The sequence below is a fragment of the Astatotilapia calliptera genome, chromosome 23, assembly GCF_964374335.1.
Source record: "Astatotilapia calliptera chromosome 23, fAstCal68.1, whole genome shotgun sequence".
Lineage (NCBI taxonomy): Eukaryota > Metazoa > Chordata > Actinopteri > Cichliformes > Cichlidae > Astatotilapia > Astatotilapia calliptera.
Window position 1 is genome coordinate 36,835,726 of NC_137443.1, and position 15,954 is coordinate 36,851,679.

The window sequence follows — 15,954 nt, forward strand, 5'->3', positions numbered from 1 at the left end:
AGTAAAATTTAAGAGAGTGTTTAAACAACTGTTTCTATGCTGTTCATAAAATCCAAGTAGTCAAAGTAATAAACAGAAAATTACACCACTAAAGTAGTTGTTAGTAATTACTCCAATACATAAATTATAAAATACACCTCTCATGTCAAAAGAGGTGGCATAAAACTGAACAGGATGGAGGTGGACCCCTGCCTGGTGGCTTGGATCTCCGACTACCTCACCGACAGACCACAGTACGTCAGGCTGAAGGACATCACATCTGACACAGTGGTCAGCAGCACAGGAGCACCACAGGGAACTGTGCTGTCCCCTCTTCTCTTCACCCTGTACACCTCTGACTTCTGCTACAACTCTGAATTATGCCATATTCAGAAGTTTGCAGATGACACGGCCATCATGGGGTGTATCTGGGATGATCAGGAAGAGGAGTACAGAAGTCTGGTGAGGAACTTTGTCGCATGGAGTCACACAAACCACCTGCAACTCAACACCTCAAAGACTAAGGAACTGGTTGTGGACTTCGGGAGGTCCAGAGAAGGTCCACTGCCGGTTCAGATAGAGGGGGAGGAGGTGGAGGTGGTCAACAAGTACAAGTACCTCGGGCTGTGGGTGGACAATAAACTGGACTGGTCATGCAACACAGAGCACCTGTATAAAAAAGCCCAAAGCCGACTGTACTTCCTCAGGAGGCTGAGGTCTTTTAACATCTGCAGGAAGCTCCTGAGGATGTTTTACCAGTCAGTGGTTGCTGGAGTACTTTTCTATGCTGTGGTGTGCTGGGGGAGCAGCACAGCAAAGAGGGACTCATCCAGGCTGGAGAAACTGATCAGGAGGGCTAGCTCTGTGGTCGGCATGAAGCTGGACACTCTGGTGACAGTGGCAGAGAAAAGGACATTAAAGAAACTGATGGACATTATGGACAATGCTGGGCATCCTCTGCACACGGCCATAAACAATCAGAAGAGTCTGTTCAGTGACAGGTTGCTTCTCCCCAAGACAAGAACTAACAGACTTAAAAACTCCTTTGTCCCACACGCCATCAAACTGTTTAACTCCTCTCTGGAGGGGAGAGGGAGGGGAAACAGGAGGACAAAGGAGGGGGGAACAACTAAGCTGTAGTGCCTCTGCACCTCACTGTACAATACCTTGTGCAATACTTTTTGTAAATAGTCAACAGTGCAATAGACTCAATACTTGAAATGTGCAATTCACTTGTATTTTTATTTTTTATTCCTATTTATTCTATTTATCCCCTTTGTATATTTTATTTATATTTGTCTCTGTATTTATATATATGTGTGTGTGTGTGTGTGTGTGTGTGTGTGTGTGTGTGTGTGTGTGTGTGTGTGTGTGTGTGTGTGTGTGTGTGTATATATATATAACAGTTCTGTAACTGTAACTTCGGTCGTTGCTGTGCTTTTTTTGGAAGTCGAATTTCCCAGAGGAACCCACCCGAGGGATTAATAAAGTTCTATCTTATCTTATCTTATCTTATCTTATCTTATAATTGACCTCTCACCGGCCCCTCCCCCGAAAGGGCCATTGTCCAAATACACATTAAAGCAACCGTTACTGTGTCTGACAAACATTAACCTCAAGCAAGATGGTGAAGCAGTGTGCCCACCGATACGGCGAGAGATTGTGTCTGGAGGAGTTGTGTTCTTTCCATTCACAAAGTCAAAAACAACGTGAATGGATTAAACAGTGTGGATGGCCCCACTCCCAGGTAAATGTACCGAACATTATGAAGCATGTCTGCTCGCACATTTGGGTACCCGTTGGTGCGCAGAGGAAACCATTTGTTTGTTGGACGTAGCAAGAGTAACTTAGGGGAACAGGACTCGGGAAAAGGCTAACTCAGCTGCTAAAATAAAACAGGTATAGAAGTGTTAGTACTAAACAGCTCAAAGTTCATAGACATTTCTATTTACAAATACTGATGACCATAGCAATGAAAAAACAACAGGACTTGTTTTAATCCAAGTACAGATTCAAAAGCAATATTGTCTTGATGCATGTTAAATGCATTGTATGTTTGTGTATCTAGTTCAACTACGGGATGCATAAATTTCTTTCCTTCCAATACCAAATTCCAGAAATTCTTTATTGCAACGCTTAATGCTGTTTGGTATTCAAGACATCCTTTCCCCAATACCAGGTGTCTTGTTGCTAATCTCAAAATTTTAATTTTAACAATTTGCATTTGAGGCAACGTCACAATTTGTATGAGAATGTTACAGTCAACATGCTGTCACAGTGACTCACCAAGTCTCCTTTATTAACTTCTCATAGTCTTCGTTTAGGTAGATGCACAAAGACTTCAAGATGCATGCTCGTCTGGTATGGATGTTGTCATGCTGGAGAGGAGGAGGAGATAATATGAGCCAAAACCAGGCTGTTTTTCTTAAAGCTAGGGTAATCAGTTAAGTTGCATAATTATTCTTTAGGTTAGAACCTGGCATGTACCATTTGTTAAGCCGAAACAAAATTGACAACTTCATCTCCAAATAAAAGTTATTTTTGCTGCCTATGACATCGTCTACTCAATCCTAATACAAACCTTGGAGATGGCAAGCATGAGACCTCTTATTTTCTTTCCAGGTGTCCCTCCTTTGCTCAGAAAGATTTCCATTAAGCGTGGCGTGTACTGGTCAAGCTCATCAAAGAAAGTAGATAGCAGAGGCTTTGTGGTGATTCGCAAAAACTCCTTCTTTTCCTCTGACCTCGTGTTTATGCTCTTTTTCCCCATGCACTAGCGTTCAAGTCAATTCGAAGGATGCAGCCCCTGAATTTGGACACAGCTAATATTTAGCAACTCGTGCACGCTAGTTTAACTTGCCTTACTGCGAGAGGCCGAATGCTTAAAAAAAGGAGAGAGAAAGAAAGAAAGAAGAAATGCAAATGATAATAAAAAAAAGTGAAGAAAGACCATGTCTTGCAATAACCATCATTTAAAACCAAAGTGAATGCTAACATAGCTAGGTAAAAGTTCAATGAGACAACCATACTAGCTTTAGCTAACTTCATTTACTTTGAAAGTGAATTACAAACGTGTTAAATATTGAATTAAACATATCAATAACCGCTAAAAACACTATAAGACTAACTGCAAAAACGGGTAACAAAAAAAATGAAAAACAATGAAGTGGAAATGCTAATAATAATATAAATATAGCCGGAGCGGATTATAAATCAGGTATTAGACGGTACGGATTGGCACGGTCTAATACCCGATTTTCACTGTATTTGCTCCACTCCCGCTGTCTAATGACAACTTACACATTTGGAATTAAAAACATTGTTAAACAATTAACGGACGGAACAACTTCGTTTGACTAAGATATTTTCAGTTATTTATTTCTTACCTGTATTGTGGAAGATTCCGCAGAGGGAAACGGCAGTTCACTGAACACATTTAACTTTCTCCACATTCCCGCCTCTTCACTTCTGGGAAGTTTGAGCATGTGCACTAGGCATCGGTTTTAGAGTTGTTGATTTAAAATAATTACATTTAATTGAACTGAAGAATGCAAATCTAGTTCATTAAACCTTTTATTATTTTATGTTAAACCAATAACTGATAATGATTTAAAAACCTAAACTCAATATGCTCATGTTAAATAGACAAATGTCTGTTGAATTAATCAAACAACTGCCTTAGTTGACTTTTTTGAGTGTAGGCTCCATTGGGATAATAGAGTACAACAAAGTCTTTATGATACAAACAAATAAGATTATTTCTGTCTTTATACTGCAGGCTTTTTAACAACAGGCAGATCAGACTGGTTCTGTTTTAGCAAAGCACGAAGCCTCAGTCTATCTTAGAACTTTTGAACAAAGTTGGACTAAACAATCTGAGAAACTGTTAAAGAGTGGACTGTGCCTGTCTATAAATACACTGTGGGGACTGGGTGTTCCCCAACACCGTTAGCTTGTTATTAGCAGGTTCTTATGTCATTTTCTTTGACACTGACTGGCACTGTGGCTGCCAGCAACTGCTAGACCACAAATATAAAGCCTTTGCTGACACTACAGGAAAAGTCAGTGCATCAGAGTCCCAAGACGTTGACATCACAAAACCACAAATTTTATCATAGAATCTGTGAAGAATTGAGCATTTCATTTTACCTTTGATTTGCCAGCCTGGCTAATGTTAATTTGTTGAGGGTGATGTTATGACAGGGTTATCACATTGCTGAGAGAGGTTTGCACTCCCAGTGCTTGTGGAGTACTTTTAAAACTCACAATGGGACTCGAACCATGGTCTCCAGGTTGAAAAACCTGTGGCATAGTCAAGTACCACACCTTTAACCTCCTAACATGGACTATATAGAGCTCTATGTAGCACTGTTACCTCTTGGTGACCATTATTGCCATAACTGGGGATCAAGGTGGCTGATACCTAACAATCTATAACATCTGACAAAATATCAGATGTTATAGATTGGGATAAGAATCTGTTGGAATTGCTGGATGAGCCAAAGGATCATTAAACAATCATTAAACAGTCTTACCTTGAATTAATATTTTTACCAAACCAAATAACTATCTATCCAATAATTCTCAAGCGATATAAATGAAAAAGAAACATTCTGAATGGTCTGTTTACAGCATCCTGCCATGCGATTGCATTTGTCCCACGTTAACTTTTATCGAGTGGAAACAAGTTAGCGTTCATCCTCCAGCTTCACTGTGTTTATGTTATGCTAACATAACTATGTCACTGGCAATCACATAGCACATCATTATATACTAGCTAGTCCAACTTCAGTAACCCTACAAAAGTCACTGCTGTTTAGTTTTCTGTCTTCATTTATGTTGGAAGTGATAGCAGAGCTAAATGGCGCCGGTGAGGTCGGCTGCCGTCACGACTGCTCCGACCACTTTTTCTTTGTCTTTGTTTTTTAAGTTAGTTTTCAGCGTTTCTAAATCGGCAAAATCATCACCATTGGGTACATTAGGTATGACAGTGACACTCTTGTTTCTATTGGTATACAATGTACTCACAATTCGAAGTTTTTAACTCCGGATCCGAGCTGGCCGAGTGAGATCTCGAGGGAGAACAAAGGGAAGCGGCGGCGGCCTAGAGGGAAGCGAGCCGGCGTCAGGAACAGGCTGAGAGCTCGTGCACACCGCACACCTCTGCCTAGCATCCTGCTCGCCAACGTCCAGTCACTGGAGAACAAGCTTGACAAACCTCAGGGCCAGGATAAAGTTCCAGAGAGACATTCGGGACTGCAATCTCCTCTGCTTCACCGAGACATGGCTGAACCCAGCGGTGCCGGACCACGCCATCCAGCCGGCCGAGTTCTTCTCGGTTCACCGCATGGACAGGACACGGGACTCGGGGAAGTCAAGGGGAGGCGGCGTGTCTTTAATGGTGAACAACAACTGGTGCAACAGTGCGAACGTTGTTCCTCTCACACGCTCCTGCACACCAAATCTGGAACTACTGTCCATCATGTGTCGTCCTTTTTATCTACCTCGGGAATTTACATCGGTCATTGTAAGTGCCGTTTATATTCCACCACAAGCGGACACGGTCACCGCCTTATGCGAGCTGCATGAGGCACTCACACAGCACCAGACACAACACCGGGACGCTGCGCTTATTGTGACGGGGGACTTTAATAGCGCCAACCTCAAACGCGCAGCGCCGAACTTTTATCAACACATCACCTGCCCCACCAGGGGTGAAAGGACACTGGACCACTGCTACACTACGGTCAAGGACGGCTACAAGGCACAATCCCGCCCCCCGTTTGGCAAATCTGATCACGCCGCCATCTTCCTCATGCCAAAATACAAACAAAGGCTGAAACAGGAAGTTCCGGTTCAGAGGAAGGTCGCGCGCTGGACGGATCAATCGGTGGCCGCGTTACAGGACGCACTCGATGACGCAGACTGGGGCATGTTCAGAAACAGCTCCGACGATGACGTCAACGTGTTTACGGAAGCGGTTGTGGGATTCATCGGGAAACTAGCGGATGATACCGTGGAGACAAAGACTATCACAACGTTTCCCAACCAGAAGCCGTGGGTGGATAAAACCATCCGCGACGCTCTGAGATCCCGCACCGCTGCCTACAACACGGGACTCATGACGGGGGACATGGACCCGTACAAAGCCGCGTCATATAACGTGCGGAGGGCGGTGAAAGAGGCGAAGCAGCGCTACGGGAGGAAACTAGAGTCACAACTCCAACAGAGTGACTCTAGGAGCCTGTGGCGGGGACTAAGGACAATAACGGACTATAAAGCACCAACAACCGGTATGACGAACGCGGCCGTGACTCTGGCAGACGAGCTGAACACTTTCTATGCTCGCTTCGAGGCTGCAGCTAAGGTCTCCAACAATGCTAGTGTTAGCGGCGCTAACGGCTGCAGACAGGAAGATACTGCCAGCACCGGAAACGTGCTCGTCATCTCCGAGCATGAAGTAAGGAGAGCCTTCAAGAGAGTGAACACCAGGAAAGCAGCAGGACCAGACGGCATCCCAGGTCGTATCCTAAGAGACTGCGCATACCAGCTAGCTCCTGTGTTCACTGAGATATTCAACATCTCTTTATCTCAGTCGGTGATCCCCACATGCTTCAAAGAGTCCATCATTGTTCCTGTCCCGAAGAAACCCCACCCTGCTTCTCTCAATGACTATCGCCCTGTAGCCCTCACCTCAGTAGTGATGAAGTGCTTTGAACGCCTGGTCAGAGACTTCATCATTTCTTCACTACCAGACACACTGGACCCACTACAGTTCGCTTACCGTCCAAATCGTTCCACAGACGATGCCATCTCTCATCTCCTCCACACATCACTCACTCACTTGGACACTAGAAGGGGGAATTATGTTAAAATGCTCTTCATAGACTACAGCTCTGCATTTAACACCATAATTCCCTCCACACTCACCACCAAGCTGGAGCATCTGGGACTCAGCTCATCTATGTGTCAGTGGATCTCCAACTTCCTAACTGGCAGACCACAGGCAGTAAGGATGGGCGGACATGTCTCAGCCTCCACCACTCTCAGCACTGGAGCCCCCCAGGGGTGTGTTCTGAGCCCCCTGCTGTACTCTTTGTACATATATGACTGTGTGGCCACTACCAGCTCCACCACCATCATCAAGTTTGCTGACGACACCGTCGTGGTGGGCCTGATCTCTGATAACAACGAGACGGCCTACCTGAAGGAGATTAGGAATCTGGAGAACTGGTGCCAGAGGAACAACCTCCTTCTAAACGTCAGTAAGACAAAGGAGCTGATAGTGGACTTCAGCACTAAGCAGGAGAGGAACTACCAGACCCCCGTCATCAACGAGTGCCCAGTGGAGAGAGTGGACAGCTTCAAATACCTCGGAGTTCACATCACGCAGGACCTGTCATGGTCCTGTCACATCAACACCATGGTGAAAAAGGCCCGACAGCGTCTCTACCACCTCAGACGCTTGAGAGACTTCCAACTGCCCTCCAAGGTGCTCAGGAACTTTTACTCGTGCACCATAGAGAGCATCCTGGCGGGAAACATCTTAACCTGGTTCAGGAACAGCACCATGCAGGACAGACGAGCTCTACAGAGGGTTGTGCGGTCAGCTGAGCGCACCATCCACTCCGAGCTCCCTGACCTGCACTCAATCTACAGCAGGCGGTGCTGGACCAAGGCCAGGAAGATCGTGAAAGACCTCAGCCATCCCAACAACAGACTGTTCTCTCTGTTGAGGTCAGGAAAGCGATTCCGCTCCCTGAAGACCAACACAGAGAGACTGAGGAGGAGCTTCTTCCCGCAGGCGATACGGTCTCTCAATCACACCACCACACAGTACTGACCCACACATATGGTTCTTACACACACACTGGACTTTCTGGACTTTGGTTTTGCACAACACTGGTCACTATATTCTTCATTTCCGGTTAATACTTGTACAGCTGCTGTTATTGTGTATATATTTATTTATATTTAGATTTCTTCATACATTCTTATATAGTTCTATATTGTGTATTGTGTATTTTGTTGTACAGTTATTTTATTTTCAACTTTAATTTATATATTTATCTTTATCTTATTCTTCCCAGTTAAATTTACCCTTCATTCTAATTTGTGTTGTACAGTTATTTCATTTTTAACCTTAATTTATATTCTATTCCTTCCTAGTTAAATTTACCCTTTTTAATTTTTCATATTTATTTCCTATCTTATTCATAGCCTTTCCTTTTTTGTTTTCTTTAGGTCACGAGCAGTTGTCCAAGCATTTCACTACATATCGTACTGTGTATGACTGTGTACGTGACAAATAAAATTTGAATTTGAAATGTACTAAAACATTTTTTTACATATTTTTGAGCGCCATGTACCACATAAAATCAGTTCGGTGTCAGTAAGCACAACCAGAATTCAGGTTGTGCTTACGATTATAAGGCAAGGCAAGGCAAGGCAAGTTTATTTGTATAGCACAATTCAACAACAAGGTGATTCAAAGTGCTTTACAGAGACATTAGAAACAAGAACAAATAAAAAGCATGATTTACAATTGATTAAAACAAGCAAATAAACTAACTAACTAATTAACAAACAAACAAACAAACAACAGTATATAAAATCAAAACAGATAAAATCAGAACAGTAGATAAAATCAGTAGTTAAAATGTAAGTTTTGATTATAAGACGATTATAAGGCGTCCTGTCAATTTTTGAGCAAATTAAAGGATTTTAAGCGCGCCTTATAGTGCAGAAAATACAGTAGATCCTTCAGGGTTCACATTATCCAGTAGCTGTAAAGGATTTTAGTCTGGACTGACTTTTTAGTCTGAACTTAAATAAGTATTGGCACCCTGGATCCTTGAAATGTGCTTGCAAGCTCTAAAGGGGAAGAATGATCTGTCATGATTTAAAAAAGAAGCCGCTTTATGAAAGCTTTCTCACCCAGGATCACATAGTGCTAAATATGAGGGCTTGGTAAACACTGCTTAGTTAGTGTATGCATCTTTGTCATAAAAACATAACAGTAAAGGACATCCCTGCTGATATAGTAGCTGTAATTATGATAATGGATGTGATATTTCCACTGGAAATGAACATCTTCTGTTTCATTAGAATGCACTACTCCATAAATCCCTGGACATTATCCTTTCAATAGTATTAGGATGCTGATATTTTTTGTTTCAGTCCTTGTTATAACAGATTTTAAAACGGAGCCTAATTAGGCCCACAATAAAGGAAGCTGCTGCACTTTTTCGCCTGCATTTTATTCATCATTTCATATGAAGTCTAACACTTTCTTGATGTGCTAACAGCAAAAAAACATTACCTTACACTCATTAAAACAACACTTACTTTCCACTGCCCTGTAAAGCATAACTCCTAACAATAAAAGAGAATGTAAGTTTGAGCAAACTGGCTCTAGATGCCAAATTTTATCCTATCCTTCATTCCTTCTGATTTGATTATATTTGAGGAAAAATGAAAGGAAAAAAACATTATTTATGCATATTTCTTTTGACAAGACAGTTGCTTTGTTCAATTTTTATTTAATGTAATCTATTTTAGGTTGCTATACAAACATGTTGAAGTCCAAACTAGATGACGCAATGTGCTGTTTTCCCATCAAGACCTCAGCTTAGTCTTACATTGCCCGGGGTTATATGGCATAGTATCAACTCAAACTAGAACATGTAACAGCAGATAAAGGCCTTAGGAGATATCACACTTTGAAGGGTAGAAAGAGTTGAGGACTTTTGCAGCTCTGGGAAAGAATAGAAAACACTGACCCAGCTATAGAGGCACCTAATCCTACAGGAACAAACAAGTGTCACCTTCAAGTGCAACAAAGTGACAAGAACTTGCACATTACTGTCTCAAAAGTCCTTCTTGTTCTTTACTTTTCTATATTTGTAGACATTTAAATCCAAAGAGCTCTATTTTGGTCCATAAGCTACACAATGTAACCAGCAGTGTTTCATTCTCCTCAGGAGGTGGATGATTATATAGTTTCAGCCTCTTGTGAATCTGTACAAAGCAGTCCGCATACCTCTAAATAAAAGTCAAGATTTTCACTGACAACCTTTAGACCTCGTTATATATTTTTCAGCCCTGTGCTTTTTTTTTCTTCATTTTCCACTGTTATTTAACTTGAGCCCAACTCTGACTCTAATATGTTGAAAATTGGAGGCCTTGGGTGATGTCAAGGGCTACTGAGAGAAAGTGTCACAAGACTCTGGCTGTTTGTGCCAGGTCTGCAGAAACTCTGTGACCTGATGCCTGAAATTATTACCCTGGGATTTGTGTCCTAGGATGTGTACATACCTATAAAAGAGCAAACAATGGGCTTTGTGAAAACTCATTTCATAGCCCATCTGCTATGCTACCTTACTGTACCTGACCCTGGTTGTGAATACGTTTTATGGCCGTAAAAAGCTACAGTCTTTTACACAGTATTTCTGTTTGGTCTGTGGTAGCCTTCAGATAAAAAAAAGAACTGGATCATTAAGTTAAATGATTACTTATGATGTGCGGTTTGTTGGTGCAATTAAAGCAACTGTGTAAGACAACAACATATGTTGGCTTTGTTGATGCATTGTTTCCTTTTTTTATATCTTTAACACATTAAATTATGGTATATTATATCTCCTCAAAAATAAATCTGCTTCCTGTTTTATGCACCAAAACAATGTCCACATGTATCATAAAGCATGCAGTATATAGCATGCCCAATTGTATGGCCTGCACAGACTGGTTTCATGATGGTTTTATTGGTAATTAAATCATGTTCCAATCTAATCTGGAGCCCTTTATTGTTGACTTAGCCTCTGGGAAACAATATTTCAGGGCTAACATTATAGACTGTAGATGTCCTCAAAAGTCTTATCTTTGGGTTGTTCTTTTGAAGCTTTATCTGTTTTAACTTTATTGCCAACGGTGACTGTTGCTATGACTTGAACCCCAAAAGAAAGTTTGCATTTTTTTCTCCTTGACTTCTACACGTATCTTTGCTATTTTTGCTATTCTTCCATAGATTTCAGTTAGTAGAATATAAGTGTCAAAATTAAATTAAAAGGTGATTTTATCTGAAATAATATTGTCAAAGAATCAACATACAATTTATACGAGAACAACAAAATAAAAAAATAAGAATAAAGAAATACAGAGAAAGTAACATTTCAACTCAAACTATGCTCAATAAATAATTATAGATTATATATATGCATCCAACTTAGTGTAGTTACAGATGAGAATTTAAAAGAAAACATATTTTAATGGAACCATTAGACATGCAATAGGACCATTTAACTTACAAGATTAGATGGAATGGCACTGGCCTCATCCTGTATTTGGTCCAGCTCATATCATTGTCAGCTATTTACGTTGATTCCTTTACATATTTTTTCTGTTATTTGTAAAAGTTGATTTAACCATAAATCATAAGCAGAATTAGATTCTACCAAATATGATTTTCAGCAGTGTTATTTACACAGTCAATAAAAGAGGAAAGGGCATGACTTTCAACAGTTTGCTACAGGTCAGACACTTTAACCATCGCATTGATGTCAACAATAAGAGCTTTTAATCGTTAATGTAGAAATTAAGAAAATACTGAAGAAGCAAGGCAATATTATACCTCAAAGAAATGATCAGCAGGTACCTGCTGTTCACAGGGCCTACTTGAGGCCTTTTATGTCCATCGTGGTTCTTTGGATGTCAGAGATAGATTCCCCTCTCTCTGCCATCTGTTGTGACCGTGTTTCACCCCTACCACGTAGTAAGATGTGGTAGATAGGTTTTTATATTCACCAGAGGGGTTTTAGATTTAAGAATGGTCATGTTTTTATTTCCTATGTAAAGTAAGTATCTCATCAGTTAGAGCTCTTTCGCATTTAGAGGTCTTGGAGCTTGTTTTTCAGTGTATTCCCTGATTTGACTGTTTGTAGCAAACTGGTGAACATGTCTGCTTCTTCTAATGTCTCTGATAACTATTCCCAGGTACTTCAAGAATATCTTCCAGTAACTTCCTCTTTTAAAACACAAGCATTAATAGGTTGTAACTGCAACCCAACTAAGGCAGTAAGTGTGCAGCCAATCTATGCTCAAGCTGGCAGACTTGTTATGCAGATGCTGAATGAATTAGCCTCCTATCACAATTAGCTCCTTTTATTGCTACAGTCTAAAGGTGACATTTAAAACATAACAAAGTAAATAATGACGAGTCGAGCCATAAGTGTGACAAGTTGGCTCCCTCTAAAGATTTTTTTTGCAGATGATAAATTTAGAAAAACATTGACCAAGTTGAATAATAACTCAAATTCTGCTTAAACATAATTTTTTAAAATACTTTTTTGACAACCATATGGCTCACCTATATGCTATACATTTTTCTTTTTATGGGCAAAGATATGTTTATCTGTATGTTTATTTTTCAGTATTATAAAACTTGGTTTGGGACATTGTAAACGTTCTCCCTAAAAATCTAGAATTCCGTTAGTTGTGTTTATTTTAGCATATATGCCGATTAAATTGATGTGGTTATTAAAGCATTATGCAACAAGAAAAGAAACTGTAAAATAATTTTTTTTTAAATTATAATGAATAAAGGTGTACAGTCTTGTATGTACACCAAAAAGAAAGCCAAAAATTTGTGTTAGCTTAGATTAGCTTAATTTAGCTTGTCATAACTTACCTTAAAGAATAGGGAAATCATGGTAAGTATGATATTTAATAAAGTAAACTTTTAAAGTAGATTGTTGAATAGTGGATTTAAAATGTTTTGACAGAGGCTATTTTCATTCTGTTTCAAGTGTTTCAATAAATAAAACTAGCTTTATATTCAGAGCTACCAGTATGTACAGTGTACTGATGTATGATATTGATTATTGATATCTTCTCATCTGATTCACGATGTCCTTTCATTTAAGCGATACAACGTGGAATGTCTTTTTGCATCTGTGTGATGCAAAAAGACATTCTGGGTGACCTACACTCAATACTCGGCTTAAACGCACCAAAAAGAGACCGAGAATCAAAGCTGATGTGGTCACTCTACATGCTGCTCACGCTGTAAAGACATCATTAAGTGTTTCACTTTGACATCTACTAAAAAAAAACTTCATCTTCATGTTTGACAACCTGGTAATGACAACCTTCTGTCAAACCTAACTACTTTGTTTCATTTCTTTGAAACACAAGTCACATTTTTAATGGAGACAAGAGTTCAGCTGAGTAACTTGGCCGACTAGAAACTCATTCCATCTCCACATTATGCTGAAATGTTATGTTAACATTTCTAAAAATATCACTTGAGAAGAGAAGCAATGTGTGGATATATTGTACATTTTCTCCTTAATATAAGAAAGTCGTGCTTATGCTCCTGTTGGCACGACTGACCACAGTGAGCTGAGCACAGCATTCTTGCCCCAAAGATAGATGTCACAGTGCATTATGGTACTAATGACTCAGTGAAAAGGACAGGCACTGGCAATTAGAGGTATGTGTGGATGTGGAGGTAAAGCACAGGCTCTGAGCTGCTGTTATACTGTCTAGAGGAAGGAGCATAGAGTGGACTGAATTAGGTACTGGGACCTGTGGTTGGATCTTTGGCAATGGGGATATATTGGAGTAATGACTCTCCAGCTTCTGACAGTAGATAAAAGAAGAAGAAATAAAAACAAGGTAGAAAGAAGAAAACAGTGATAACAGAATGCCCCTATACTCTGCCCCTAAAGAATAAAAAATAGATTTTTGTGGTTATTTGTTTCCACAGGTGAGAGGAATATCAATCCTAGACATTTTCCTATTTTGCTGTTAGTTAGAAAGACAGTACAAAATAACACATCAAATAATTGCTCAAATTTGAAAGAGGCTTAAGGGAGAGTTTGTTAGGCGGGGCTGTGTGCAGGCAGGAATAGGACCCAAGGTGCAGACTCCGGAGACAGACGTGAACTCAAAAAAGGCTTTAATTCTGAACGCAACATGACATAACTTGAAAAACTCAAAATAAACTTACACCGGTGGACAGACAAAACACACAGCAAAATAAACGGTAGATCGCGACACAGACACTAAGAAACACAGGGCGTAAATACACAGAGGGAGCAATCAGGGAATGGGTAACAGGAGGGAAACACAGCTGGTGCAAATCAGGCCTAACGAGACAAGAGGAAGCAAAACCAGACATATTAACATCACACGTGGACTTTCAAAGTAAAACAGGAAACATAACAGACTCACGGGCAGGCACTATAACAAAGGGAACAGAGACACTGACTGGATGTGGGGATACAGCAGAAAGGGGAGACAGCAACATGGAACCCAGACAGAAAACCAGAACACTAAAACTCTAACCAAACCCCACCCAGAGAACCTAAACTAAGAATAATCCTAAAACCCATAAAGCAAAGCTAGAATATAATGAAATAACAAAATCAAAGAACCAAAAACACAAAAACACTGGGTCAACGACCCAGGGACCCTAACAGAGTTTCTTTAAAAGCAAATGTTCGGGTTTTACACAAACCTTTCTTTTAACCTTTAATAAAACTTTAACACATTGGTTATATGAGTTTTGTAGAATGTTTAGCTTATTTTAGAGTTTAGAAATGTGTTATCATAGAATGTAGAACTATTGTAGAGACATTGATACTGCCTTTAAAGTAATAAAGGCCTCACTGTGTCGTGAACTTAGGAGTAGATTGTAGGAGACCTCTCCCCCACTGAGTGGAAATTCCCCAGAGGATGTCTTAGGGTGGGGGTCTCAACATTTCTAACTGGATAACAGTGGTTTGGAAGGGAGAGGGGTTTTATGACCTCTAGGGAGTTACCTACACCCACAGTGTTTTAACTGTCACGCACACACATCCACACGCACACTCACTCATGTGCACTCACACATACACACAGGTATGCGTACACAGTCACTCACGAGCACTCACATAGACACAGACAGAGTTTGCAGCACACCGTAGGGGGTTTTATGATGGGGTCACGTCTATAAAACTGTGTTTCACAGACAAAGGGGTGAAGATTTTTGCAGAGGGACACCGGCTTCGTCTTCCCTTCTAGAAGTGCATGCTTAAATGAAGATGAGTAAAGATGAATAAAGATTTTGTGAAAATGACTACTGAGTCCGGTGCCATCTCTGGATGCTCGAGGAATAAAAGAACCGGGGTAAAACTGATTTCTCAACAGTTTTAAAATGCCTGGTGCTAAATCATCATATAGTGAATTTTGGGGTGTGTGGGATAAAAAGAAAAAATTATGATCACTTATGTGCAGTGTTGGGACTAACGCGTTATTAAGTAACGCGTTACAGTAACTACGTTATTATTGTGGTAACGAGCACGGTAACTAGTTATTATGCCAAAATCAGGAACGCGTTAGTCGTTACTGGGATTTAGATAGGGTCGTTACTCGTTACTTCGTGTGGTGGCTATCGCGGAGCTTCCACAGATTCAGTAACATTAGCAAGTGGTGGAGGCCAGCAGGTGGATGAAGGAAAGGGGACGCAGAAGGAAAAAGAGACCCGAGGCGGCCGCCGGTCCAAGTGTGAACTGAACTTCAGGTAAGAAGTTATGACCTGCAGTCTCTCTGGGTCAGATATAAACCAAGTTTAGGTGGAGTTTATTTTCGTTATTCTGACTTTTTCCGTACTGCGTGCTAGCTAGCATGACAGAGTTTCTATACAGCTGGGTGGATGCTATGATGTTAATGATGTTGAACTTTATTTTGTTCATAAGTTATTAGAGTTGCCAACCGTCCCGTCTGGTATTCAGAGAAAATATTACGCGTTTCTTATTGAAGTGAAAAGGAACAGTTTGTCCCGTAATTCAGCTACAATGGAAAAGGCACAAAGCTGGAGTTATTCTGTGTTTACGCTGCACAGCTGCCTCTTCTTCTCTCATCCTCTCACCCTCTCTCTCTCCTGTTTCTACTTCAATCATGAAACTGATCAATGATCAGCTGATCGGCTTTCTT

At 40.7% G+C, this 15,954-nt stretch overlaps 1 long non-coding RNA gene across 1 annotated transcript; it reads right to left on the bottom strand.

Annotated features, from left to right (window-relative positions):
* Positions 1-1,981: 1,981 nt before the first annotated feature.
* On the bottom strand, positions 1,982-4,202 carry LOC145424503 (uncharacterized). The gene is made up of 2 exons (XR_013905590.1): positions 2,561-4,202; positions 1,982-2,357 (listed from the first exon to the last, which is right to left on the bottom strand). It is a non-coding gene; the product is annotated as an uncharacterized LOC145424503 (long non-coding RNA).
* Positions 4,203-15,954: the final 11,752 nt, after the last annotated feature.